At 40.3% G+C, this 12,064-nt stretch overlaps 1 protein-coding gene across 2 annotated transcripts in view; it reads right to left on the bottom strand.

Moving 5' to 3' along the window:
- The window catches only part of PALM2AKAP2 (PALM2 and AKAP2 fusion), a 274,692-nt gene that overhangs the window by 132,241 nt on the left and 130,387 nt on the right, over window positions 1-12,064 (bottom strand). The gene's annotated exons all lie outside the window — the stretch shown is intronic.

Raw genomic sequence — 12,064 nt, 5'->3', positions numbered from 1 at the left:
TGACGCAGGGTGTAAGGTCCTGATCCTGCAAGCACACATGGATTTTTTTCTAAGGGATTGGTGGCCTTGCTTGCAGTATTTGCAGATGTGCTGTGAAAGTTCTCCTTTGACATCAGACTGAATTTATCCCTTTTAGTCTATAGATTAGAAGAGGATCCTTCTTGATGCTGGATGAGAGAAAAGAGTTGCTTTCCTTTTATTTCCACTTTCAATTAGAGCTTTTAAATAATCTGAACACTGTCTACAGCTTTCAGCTCTGACATTTCCTCTGTAGGAGTTGTAACGAGTAGACAAAAGGCAGACAAGCAGGCTACAGCCTCCGTGGTAGGTCCTGCGTTTGTTTCTATTTGGCAAATGTTTGGCACACTGTGAAGACAAATCAATAAAGTAATCACAGTACTTCCAGCTTTGTGAATTCTAAACCCTGATGTATAAAATAAATGAAGAAAATAAACTGTGTGTGATCTTTCAGTACCTCCTCCATATGTCTCATTATAATTTCCTCATTGCATTCAACAGTGCTTAAGAGTAGTGCGTGTAGTCCTTTAAATACTACAGAAAAGGAGACCTAGAGTATCACAGCACTGCAGGGCTTGCACATACAGTTAGAGCAAGTATTTTCCGGATTTCATCCTCAGCCAGGAAGCCCAGAAACTACCGTTTCTCTTCTTGTCTCTTTTAAATGATAGCAAATACTCTCTCCAAATTCTTTGACTCCATGAGCTGGAGATTCAAAAAGGACCCCAAATAGCACTAGATTTACACCACAATCTGTAGCAGCAAAAATCGGAATATTTTTTTATGTTCATTTAAGGGCTATTTTCTTCCCAGGTTGGTGTAAGTGGAAACTATCTATCTTAACTCTCTCAGTTTACTAACCCCTTGACGACCTCCAGCTTCTGTAACAAAAAATACAGACTGAAATAGCAGCAATAGAGAATTTCCAGATGTCAGCCCTGTTCTGGGTGTGCAACTACATGTGGTATTTAACAGCTTCATCACTTTACCCCATCTCACTGGTAAGTTAACAATACCTAACAATATAAAATTTCCTAACCTGGTCAGCAGAAGGAAGCATTTATCCTGTATCCCCACCAATTTGTTTATGAACCCCTATTTCTTCAGTGATAAAGATGCTTCTATAACTTAGTGTAGCATGTTAACATGAAACCTCTTGCAACGTAACAAAAACTGAGCAGCATAACAATGTATTAAAAAAACCTGTCAGTGTTAAGTAACCCCATTTGCTTTAAATCGAACAACAGTTGTACTACCCTCCAGAGAAATATGATGATGAAGACCTTCTGCTGGTACTAAGCAGTATCTTTCCTTTTAAGCCATAGGATGCTTACAAACCACAATGTAATGCTGTCTAGGGTTAATCACACTGGCTAAAGAGCAGTACAGTCATTGTAGTATGGGGTTATGCTTGAGCAAATAGATAGCATCTTTCTCAGCAGGGCTAATTAGCTTAACCAAATCCCTCCTGCCCCCAAAAGGTACCATATTGCTGCCAGTGCCGAAGTAGACTCATCCATAGCCAGAGGGAATCTGTAGCTAGTGATGCATTACACACTACTGGAATACTCAAAAAGGAAGCTGAACTTACTTGTCACGTCTGAGAATGGGACCTGTTTTTGCATTTGCCTCCTCTTTTCCCTCCACCTGTTCTTCTCCCTTTGTTCTCCCACCTACGAACAACCAAATGTTCTACTGCTACACCTTTTTTTCCTAAATCACGGCAAACCTATCATTCCCAGCAAATGCCTGACTGCTGTGAATGGCAGTGCTGTTACAAAGTAGAAACTCTGCAAAAACTGGAACATTAAGAAGACAGTTTGTGATGCTCTGTACCCAGAGTATGGCCCACATTTTTGTAGTTTTGTGACAGACACTAACAGATGCATCACCACAGCCCCATGAAGCAGGGTAATGCTATTTTTCCTAAATTACAGATGTAAAACATACGAAAAAACTTGGACCCACAGTTATTTAGGTAGGTATACTTCCTGTCTAAATCAAGGGGATAACATCTCTGCATACCTTTGTAGATCTGGAGATGAGGGACATTTTGTGCGGTCATGCTCAACCATGTGGAGCAGCACAAATTGGAATACCAGGACTGGAGTGGAATCTTTATTAGTGCTCAGTGAGTCCAGACAGCTTGCGTGCTTACACTGGGATGAATTGCTGTGTATAAAAGACAGAAGCCAATTCCCTTCTTTCTGAGGCCCTAGGTTTGCAGGCCAGTGTCTGAGCAGCAATACAGCTTCTCTCTACCATTGATTGGGAGTGACCCAATCTCTCTCTCTGCCAGATGATTATTCCCTTTATTCTTTTCTGCATTATATGCTGGGAAGTTCCATCCTTCAAGTCTGATATAGCAAACTTCATTTCTATGCAAGTATCTCCTCACAAGTCTCATCTGAGAAGGTGTCTCACTAGACTAGTCACTGTCAACTAGACACTTATGACAATCAAGCAGGTACTTTTTCTGTTACAGGTAAATGTGGATGATGTTTTGCACAGCTATGCCATATTTGGTGTTTTGTAAATTCCTTTAGGGACCAGCCTGTGTGTCCCCCATGAGCAGTTACAGAGGATTCATATGTGACTGTGCACAGTGCAGTGGACATCTGAACAGACCTTTTGCAGCAGATGGGAGCTGAAAATGGAGATCTTGGGACAGCAAAACCTGTTGTTAGTTTCTTGCTCCTTTTTAGTTTTTAACTCCTACAGTTATTAGCCTACAAGGTTTCTTCCTGTAACTCAAAAATACCATAGTGTGAAGTAAAAAGTGTTGCTGAGTTGGTATGAATTCTGAGGGACCAAGGGCAGGTTGCAGAGGTCCTGTGGGAAAGTAAAGGACTGTCTGAAAATGAACTGCTCCTACCCCTCAGTAAACTACTGGCACACCTTCTATTACCAGAAGGGTACAGAACTACTAAAATATAGGGAAAAGACCAAAAACCCTCGAGAGGGCTGGCCTCCCACATGCTGAATACACCCTTAACCCTTTAAGTCATAGACCTCCAGGAAACCATTCCAAAAGAGTTTCAGGGGAGTGTCACACTATCTCACCAGCTGCTAAGAATTTGTTTTCTTCCTACATGCTATGAAGGTGGGTGGGGGGAAGAAAAGCAAAGCATCAACGTTTCATAATTTTCCCTAGAGATTTAAAAAGTGTAGATGCATGGAAATGTTTTGTTTCTGAAACTTTAGTAACAACAGCGGTATCAAAAATGTCTAGTCTGGTTTTGGTGTTTTCTTGGATGACTCAGTTCTGTGCAGTGGAGGAGTTTTCAGCTGAAAACCTCCTCATTGCTATACAATTAAATGAGGTGGAATGAACATAAGAGTATGTCACAGGCCATGGTATGCACCAGGAAATAGAGTATGCACCTGATGTGTCCAAGCACTAAATTAGTCACACATGATAATGCTGTTGTCATTTCATGATCTTCAGACACTTCTGCTAACTCAGGGTTATTATCCTTTCTTTTGCCATGTCAAGACACCTTCTGAATTAGGAAGGTCCTTGAAAAAACAAAGAAATTGAAATAGTTATGATCACTTCTCTCAGCTGAATCAATTCTAGTCCTTCAGTGACAGTAACATACCAGTTCTCCAGCCATTCACAGAGTCTTCTAGAACAGAAAAAACTGCCTTTTGTCAAACGCAAATAGGAAAGAAACAAACGCTGAAGCCCTGCATACTGCAAAACTTTCAGTACTAAATTACAAAGCAGCAAAGCAGGGCACATGGCCGTTTTCCCTTTCTGTGATGCTAAAAAGTACCATACTGCAAAGGCTCAGATACATACGTGTGTGTGCATGTACTTTATTTATCTGTATGGCTACTGGGTGAAAAGAGCAGAGGGAGGGTACTTACATAGCAATGGGCAATTTGTGATGAGTTTCTTAAATGGTTGAGTTTAAACTGAATTTTTAAACTTCCAAGAATGAGGCTTATAATGCCTGGCTATGTTACCCATCCTATCACTGTTCTAAGCTCAGGTAAGTATAATGTCTTGGGAAAAAATTACATGAGGGGGTTTTCTTTTTTTCCTTTTTCCTCTGCAAGTCAGACTACGGCAAGCTGCTTCCAGTCCTCAAATACAGAGGACACTGTCTGTGATAAGCCCTGGAAGAAAACTGCACACTGTTTATTTTGGCAGTCCTTAGATTCTTTAGTGGTTATTTTTCAGGAATTATATATGTCATATAGAATACATTCTTCATTTAGGAAATTAGTTGACCTGGGACATACTGCCTTGCTGAACAAAGCCAATCCTTTATCTTCTGCAAATATGAAAAGATGCCATGTGATCCTAGAGCAACAGGATCCTAGAGCAACAGGTAGTTGGCAAAGTATCACATGAGAAGGAAAAGGAAAAGAGAAATAAGACAGTAACAGATATAAAGAGTTAATATGTGTTGAAGCATCTAATAGAAATAACAATCAGAGTAGCACAGCACAGCACTGGAGGAAAGGAAAAAAAACCCAACTGTGGAGTTAGTACTTTAATTCTTTTAGTGAGAGAGGCAGCTCCAGTGTGGTACGTCGGTGAGATCACAGAGCATCTTGAAGAGTGGTAGTTAGAGAGAAACACAGTAAAAAGACACAGAAGTAGGCGCAGTGAAAAGGCAGATTTATTTACTAGTAATACTGTACAGAGAAAAAAAAAAGAGAGAAGCCACAGTTACAGCATGGCTGTTGCTGGCAGTGTTCTTGGTTTTTTATTTTTGTTGGGGTTTTTTTTGTACCCATTTTTTTAATTTGAAGAAAAAAACATAACAGTCAAAAAAGTACACTTCAGGTTACAAAGTACAGCAGCTATCCCCAGCAATTCTAATTCAGTGTTAGCACAGCAGTTTTTCCCCAACAAAATGGGATTTTATTTACATTAGCTCACAAAGAAAGTGGGAGACTAAAGCTTAAAAAAAATCTCAACCACAACCTACATTCACCATAAAAGCTGCATTTTACACAACATTTTCTTGAACCCCTATGAAGAGTCATTCTTCATCTATGGAATGAACGTAGTCAAGAGGGGCAGGACACCTTTAGAAATGTGTTCTTTGCTTTTGTCTTGACCTGCTCTTTCTTGGCTACCTTTGCTGCACTCAGATTCCAGTGGCTACTGGAAAAGCAAAAAGCTTTTATCTCATAGATTTATCTCCTGTACCTGCTCCGAAGCAGTGCTTACATCCATACTTGCAAAACAACAGGGACAAAATTTGCCCCCATCATCAGTGAAGCACCTTAATCATAGATACAGCCTATCTTAACATCTCCTGAAATCTATCCCTAAGCACAGTGCTTAAGTATGTACTACACTTCAAGCAAGTGCTTAAGATGAGCAAAGCTTACGCACTGCATTTAATTGGGACTTTACACAGCTGCACAAAACTGTCTTTATTTTTGAGTTTGCTTCTCTGACCAGCAGATTTTCTTGGAGGAAGACCAGTAGCTTCTTGGCAGCTGATTTTACTGAGAATGCCTTTGTGTGCTGGATCAGTCTGTGGGGAAGTTCACGTTTTCTCCTGGCTCCATAAACCTGCCAATAGCAACCAGACAATTATGGGGTGGCTTTACTTCTGCTCCTGTAAGTGGCTTCTGGATGCTGGTATTTTATGAACTTGGGTATATCTAGCTCATACAGGCTTAGGGGAATTAGTGTGTCCCCATAGGAATGGGAAGAGGCAGCAGTTTTACCTAAACAGTAAGATTTTAGTGGAACCCACTAAACCCATGGGCAACCCATGGGATGCCGGATCAATAAATAGCGAGAGTGCTCCTCTATGTCCAATCAATCTGCCCTAGGAATCTGGAAAAATGCAGGAAGGTGTCCAGACACTGAGGACAGGATACCATAATTTCTTTTCAGTTGGGAGTCACACCAACAGGCCTGAGGTGAGGTTTTTAACTCCAGTCTCTCTTTTCTTCCCTCTGTCTTTGCTCATAAGAGACTTTAAAAAGGGAAGCAGAGAAAGAAGAGAGAAAGGAGTAGCTAAGCAATGGTGTCCAGAATGAGAGCAAATACAGAGACAGGGAACTGGCAGAGTATGGAGCCGAGGTATGCAGAGGGAAAACTTTGGAAGAAAAACTTACAGTACCTCTTCTATGTTGTGTTCGTGTGCAGGTATGAAATTCAGCCCCCACCCTCTTCAGGCACTGGGAGTTTTGAGAGTTCCCAGAGGGTATTTGTCTACTTTCAAACACAGTCAGCAAAGAGATCATGCTCTAAACCCACCTCTGCAGAAAAGTGCACCAATTTCACAACACTGTTTAAAAATCTATCGAATTAAAGGAATGAGAAGACACAGTTAAAGCAGCAGCATAAGCCTTGCTTGTAGCATATTGTTTAAAGACCAGGCCCTATATAAGCATTTGTGCATGTGCTTAAATTTCAGTTTTCTGGGTCATCCCATTAAACTAACAAGGGCTGCCTGGGTGCTTAGTTTTATGCTCATGGGCAAGTCTTTTGGTCTTATAGACCTACTGAATAGATATGCAAGGTCTAAATTCAGATATGAATCATTAACATACCAATGCAAGTTAAAAATGTACAAATATACCCAAACTGGTGGACTTGGTTACTTAGCTAATTCTAAAAAATAATTAAAAAAAAAAGTTTTTTTCTTTCAGTTGCTAAAGTAAATTAATTCTTAAAACAAACCCCTAAATCCTCCCTTGAAAAGAATTTGAGAAATAATTGCAGGAAAGCTTTGCAATACAGTAACAGCAAACCCCCTCAAAATAAAAGAAGCTTTTGCAAACTAGAGGAAGGGACTCAAAATTCTTCACAAGCTTGCCCTTAAGAAAATTGGCCTATGCTTAATCCACTGAACAACCTAAGTGAAGCCACCACAGGAAAAAAGCTATAGATTTTGCAAGACTCTTTGAACCCATGAGGAAAAAGGCTCAGTTTTATAATGGTTTGATTTTAAGTACAAGTGGGACATTTTTAAGAACTTCATGCACCCTTGTCACTATTTACAAGCTAAGTTATTATTATAAATTTATATTACAAGTTTGATTTATATTCTCTTTGGACTAGATGTCAATCCATTTATTAAACTGAATATATTCAGCCATTTTATACAACTTACTCTTTTACATACAAAAATTACAATCCACATTTTTGTTGGATATTGTCATAGCCTGTGACCTCTGATTAAGCTCAGAACTCGTTTACTCTTGTTACCCAGAAGATTCATGAAACGTCATCTGAGCAAATCCTAAACTTCCTGATAGACAGAAAGAACTGGTTGAAACTGAGTGAGTTCAGAAAAAATAGAGACACCACAGCTCAGCCTGTGGGGAAATCCTCTACTTTGTCTAAATGATTTTGTTCTACTCTTTCCAGTGGCACTGTCTCTTGGATTTTGAAATCTGATGTTGGAGAAAGTAAAACAAAGTGAAAAAACATATAGTTCTCCTATTTAGCCATACCTCTACTGAAAATAGGTAGCTAATGCCTACCACGTTGGCCTTCTAGATAAAGAAGTGTGTCTAGCTATAGAAAGCACAGGTCCACTTTTTTCTGTGAAATACGTTTACTCATTTAGCTGTGTTTGTAGCAGGTATATTGGATTCTACTCTTCTAACTTTACTCTTTAAAAAGTGTTGTGATCCTGCTTCCTAGAGAAAATTGTGGTTAGGTCTACAAAAGATCCCAAGAAGCTGAGCATTGTCATAAACATATGAAAAAGTTCAAAGGCTCAACGTAATGGGAAGGATGATATTCAGAAACTCAATCTCCATTTAGGGTTTGTATCTCATTACAAAAATATTTACTCCTTAAAAAAATACATGAATGTAAAATACTACATTATTATATCCCCACTTACTTTCCAAGTATGCCATTTGGATGTTGGACTAAATAAAAAGGTAGAACACCTTTTATTTCTCTAGCAACTCCGTATGCTATCTATCTTCTCCAATTAATTTGTATCTCTGTAATTTTAAGCACAAAGAATCAGTAATGAACTTAGGTGCTATGGCAGGGGTCTAATATATTAGCTGTCAGGGAAGTGCCACTTAGTATTTGCCTGTGGATACCACTGCCGTGATAGCAATGCTGACTTGGGAACTGATCCTACCAGATGGTAAGCACCATTTCATTTTGTGTTTTTCTCATCAGAAGTAGCAGTGCTCAGAGTTAGCCTCTAGGATTGGAACACCCTGGGCAAACTCAGCAGTGCGTAAAGTTGTTAGAGGTACACAAATAACACCCAGACTACACCCTGTTAATCATTCATGCCCTGGTCTTGCAGACACCTACACACATTCTCCCTGTGAGTAGTCCTGTTGACTGAAATAGGTCTATGCACAGCAGAATTAGGTGTATGCATTTTTGTTTGCAGGGCTGAAGTCTTCTATTGCACCAGTAGAGGTACGCTTCATGGAGAAGGGGCTTCTGCACACTTCTCTTGCTGGGGATTGAAAGATAATGTTGTGTTTATACAGCTTTGGAATACAGCCTGCACTTTTTGGAAAAAAATATATAAAGGAAAGATACAAAAAGAAGAAGGAAACCTAAGAGTGCTAAGGCAAACTGTCAAATGGCACATCATACCTACTTTGTCATTCATTTAGATAACATCACAAAGGCAGACCAGAGGAGTTCTGTAAACATATACCATACAGTACATCAGCCACGGGAAATTAAAAAAAGAAAACAACCCTGTAATTCTTTTCTTTCTGTATTGATGTTCTTGTAATTGAAAGAGATTGCCTAGCCACTAATCATAATGCTGTGTTTTTTGATTTGTATTTTTCTTCTGTTAAAAAAAAAAGAAAGAATGGAAGTACAATGCAGTGGTTTGCAAAAGAAACAGTCCCTGAATGCAAACGAGGGACGACATGGTAAGTGAGTTCATAGAAACTTAGAAAATACAAAATATAAAAAAGTTTTGTAGGTTACTTTTTCCCAGTCTAGGAAAAGATACACTGAAAAGAGGTTTTTTTTTGTTTTTCTTAAAAAAGTTAAGGCGAGCAGTTTGTTGTGGCAAAATGCTATCACTGAACCAGTTTCTGAGTCTACTTTTTTGCATCCCCTCATGCTGAAATTGAAAATGTACATGTGATGGCATAAGTTAAACAGACAGGGAGTTTGCTTAAAACAATAAAAAAAAACCCCGCCTGTAATGATCCTTACAAAAATCTCTCTCTGCTTGACCACAGAGTGGACCTCTTCCTTCATGCCTGATTGTGCATGAATTTCCACAGGCAGCTTCCTATCTGAGGGTGAGGGGAGAACTGACCCCTTCAAAGCCCAAAGCAGCCCTGGAAAACCAGTTTACATTCATAAGCCTAGGCTAACGCATCTGAATTCCCCTGTAACTTGGCTGCTGGTTAATGGCTAGAAGGGACAAGCTGAAGTCCAGGCACGGCTCCTGTGCTTGTGGAGGTGGATGATTGGAGTAAGCGTGTTTCAGCTGACATAGCTAAGGCCCTCTGAGTTCAGACTGATTTGCTCCTGTTTCACATTTTTCCTAACCTCAGACATGGAACTGCCCTTGACCCGTAAAGACAAACCCTATGCAGACAAACCTTAAGCTTTTCTGAATCTATCGGGGCCCATTAACCATGGAGTTCATATGAAGACATAAAAAACACTGGCCTTCCTAGGCACTCAAATGTTAGCTACAAGTATTGAGCAGTAGGTATTCAACAGGTTTAAGGTTTAAGGCTTGTGCTCTACTTCTAACCACTAAAGGGCCACTTCTGGACTCCTGCCTGTCACCATCTCCCCGCCACATTGTGCCTTAGATGTTGCAGTGGTCCCAGACATGTTCTGGTCCCAGTCTCAGCAAACATCTCCCAAAGCTGGCCACTGAGGGAGTCATCCCCAAAATGCTGAGTCTGTGCTGAACCAGAAGGTCATCTGACGGGAGCATGTGGCTGAAGAGGTGCATGGACAGAGTAGGTTAGGGTAAAGACGACACCCCAGATTTCCCGAGCAGAAGTCTTTGGGAAAAAATTTCCATAGGAGAGAGGAGCAGCAGAAGGAAAAAGGTTGGGCTGGGAAGACACTGAGAAGCCAGGGTGACCATGATGGTGACATCACACCTGGAGAGGAAAGGGTGGTAAGCAACGAGATGACTGGCCAGACCTGGAGGAGATGGCTGAAAGGTTTGTTTTGAAGTGTTACCGGTGAAGTGAACAGGCCCCAGAGTGAGAGAACTATTGCAAAGCATGCCCGGCTCCCAGGGTAGAGGCAAGACAGAAAGGGCTTCACCCTTCACATTGCAGTGCTTTGGGGTCCTAAACATGCCTGGGGACAGCCTCGCCAGGCCACCTTAGGGTTGAAAAATCAGGGTCTTGTTTTAAGAAATGTTGCGATTTGTAAATGCTTAGACTTTCTGGGAAAAAAAAGGAAAAAAACATACAAGCCAACCAAAAAAAACCCAAAACATGGGTTGCTATTTTCCAACAAACAGCCATCAGACCTATTGTCACAACATGGGGCTCTGCAGCCATTCCTCTCTTTGATAAAACTTAACCACCTAAGCCTGAGTCAAGAGATGATGTGCAGAGCTTCTGTGGGTGAGTTTGGTCCTTCTCCCATCCGAAAGCCTCCAGAGGAAGTGGAGGGAGTGTGAGGAAGTCTATTAATCTGGCCAGGCCACTGAAGCAGATATGGAGGCCAGCAAAATTTCTGCAGGTGTCGTACAGATTGGCTGTCCTTTCCTGCTCTCTGCTTGCTTTTTTTTCCTGACTGTCATCTGGGCAGTGGTAAAAAGTTACATCGACCAGCTCCATACCGATGGCTGAGTGACCTAACACAGGAACTACTTTTTGCATTTTTTGTCTGTGTATGTTTTCAGTGTGCCTCATATTACCACCACCATGACAAGTGTCTTTTTTACTGGCACAGAAAGAAAAGAGTACAGAGCAAGAACTCTGTTTAATCAGATGCTCTGAACTAACAATGCAGTAAAAGCACCATCGAAGAAAGAACAGAAATACCATAGGAACCACCTCAGACTGAAAAGAGGCTTTTTGTTGTTTTCTCTTTTTTCTTTTCTTTTTTCTTTTCTTTTTTTTTTTGTTTTTCTTTTTTACTTTTTAAATTTTGTTTTTCAGTTGCTGTTACTGGGTTTTGGTCTGATAGTTTCAAAGACACTTCAAAATAATCTTCAGTACTTTTTAGCACTATCAGAAAATATAAATCCTGATTTTTAATCTCACTTTTGTAGTTATAAATCCAGACCAACTCCACTAGAACAAGTGAAGCTACACTTAAGCAAACCTGGTGTGAGACAAGAATCAGGCTCATAATATATTACCATGAAAAAGCTGGCTGCTTTTTCATTGTAGTTAGAAGAATCAAAGGACCAAGGAACAAAGAAACATCTACTGATTCTGGATGCCTTCACCTTTTTACGTTTTCACCTAGAGTTGTTTTTAACGGGCCTGATTTTCAGAGGGCTGATGAGGAAAAAAATACTGGAAATCAGGCCTCTTTGAAGTGTGCCACACCAGAAAATGGAGCATCCAAAACCACCAGCAGTTTCTGAAAATGTTAGCCTTGCAGCAGTAGGATCTTCACCTTAAACAGCTGCTCCAATAAAACTCCAGTGGGCCTCCATGGAAGCTTTACCTGGGTAAGCAGGGCAGGATCAGATCCATTGCCTGTCATTACATAGGTGCACTGGAGGTACACTGTATGAGAAATTATGCTTCCCTAAGAATTACAAAATAAAATTGGCCCTGCCCTCATTCCCAGGACGGAGAATTTTGTCACTGAATCCAGTGGGAACAGGGTCAGACTGTGAGAGAAGTTCATTTATATTCTAAGGAAATAGAAAACACTATCTTTTATCTACTGGAGTTCAGCAGGAAAACTTCATGTATAAACATTGGCAGAGTTACTGAAAGGCAAGTAATTAGATCAGTGACTCCATTTCAGTTGGTGTGACAGCTGCATCTTTTTCATGTCAAGTTAATTTCAACTGTAATTTGGGGAGATGAAGTACACATACAATACTGTAATCTGGAAGATTTATATAAGGCAAAATCATCATTCATACATTTTCTAGAAAGAATAATT

This window comes from Falco biarmicus, chromosome Z (assembly GCF_023638135.1).
Source record: "Falco biarmicus isolate bFalBia1 chromosome Z, bFalBia1.pri, whole genome shotgun sequence".
NCBI lineage: Eukaryota > Metazoa > Chordata > Aves > Falconiformes > Falconidae > Falco > Falco biarmicus.
This window is presented reverse-complemented; position numbering and strand designations above follow the sequence as displayed.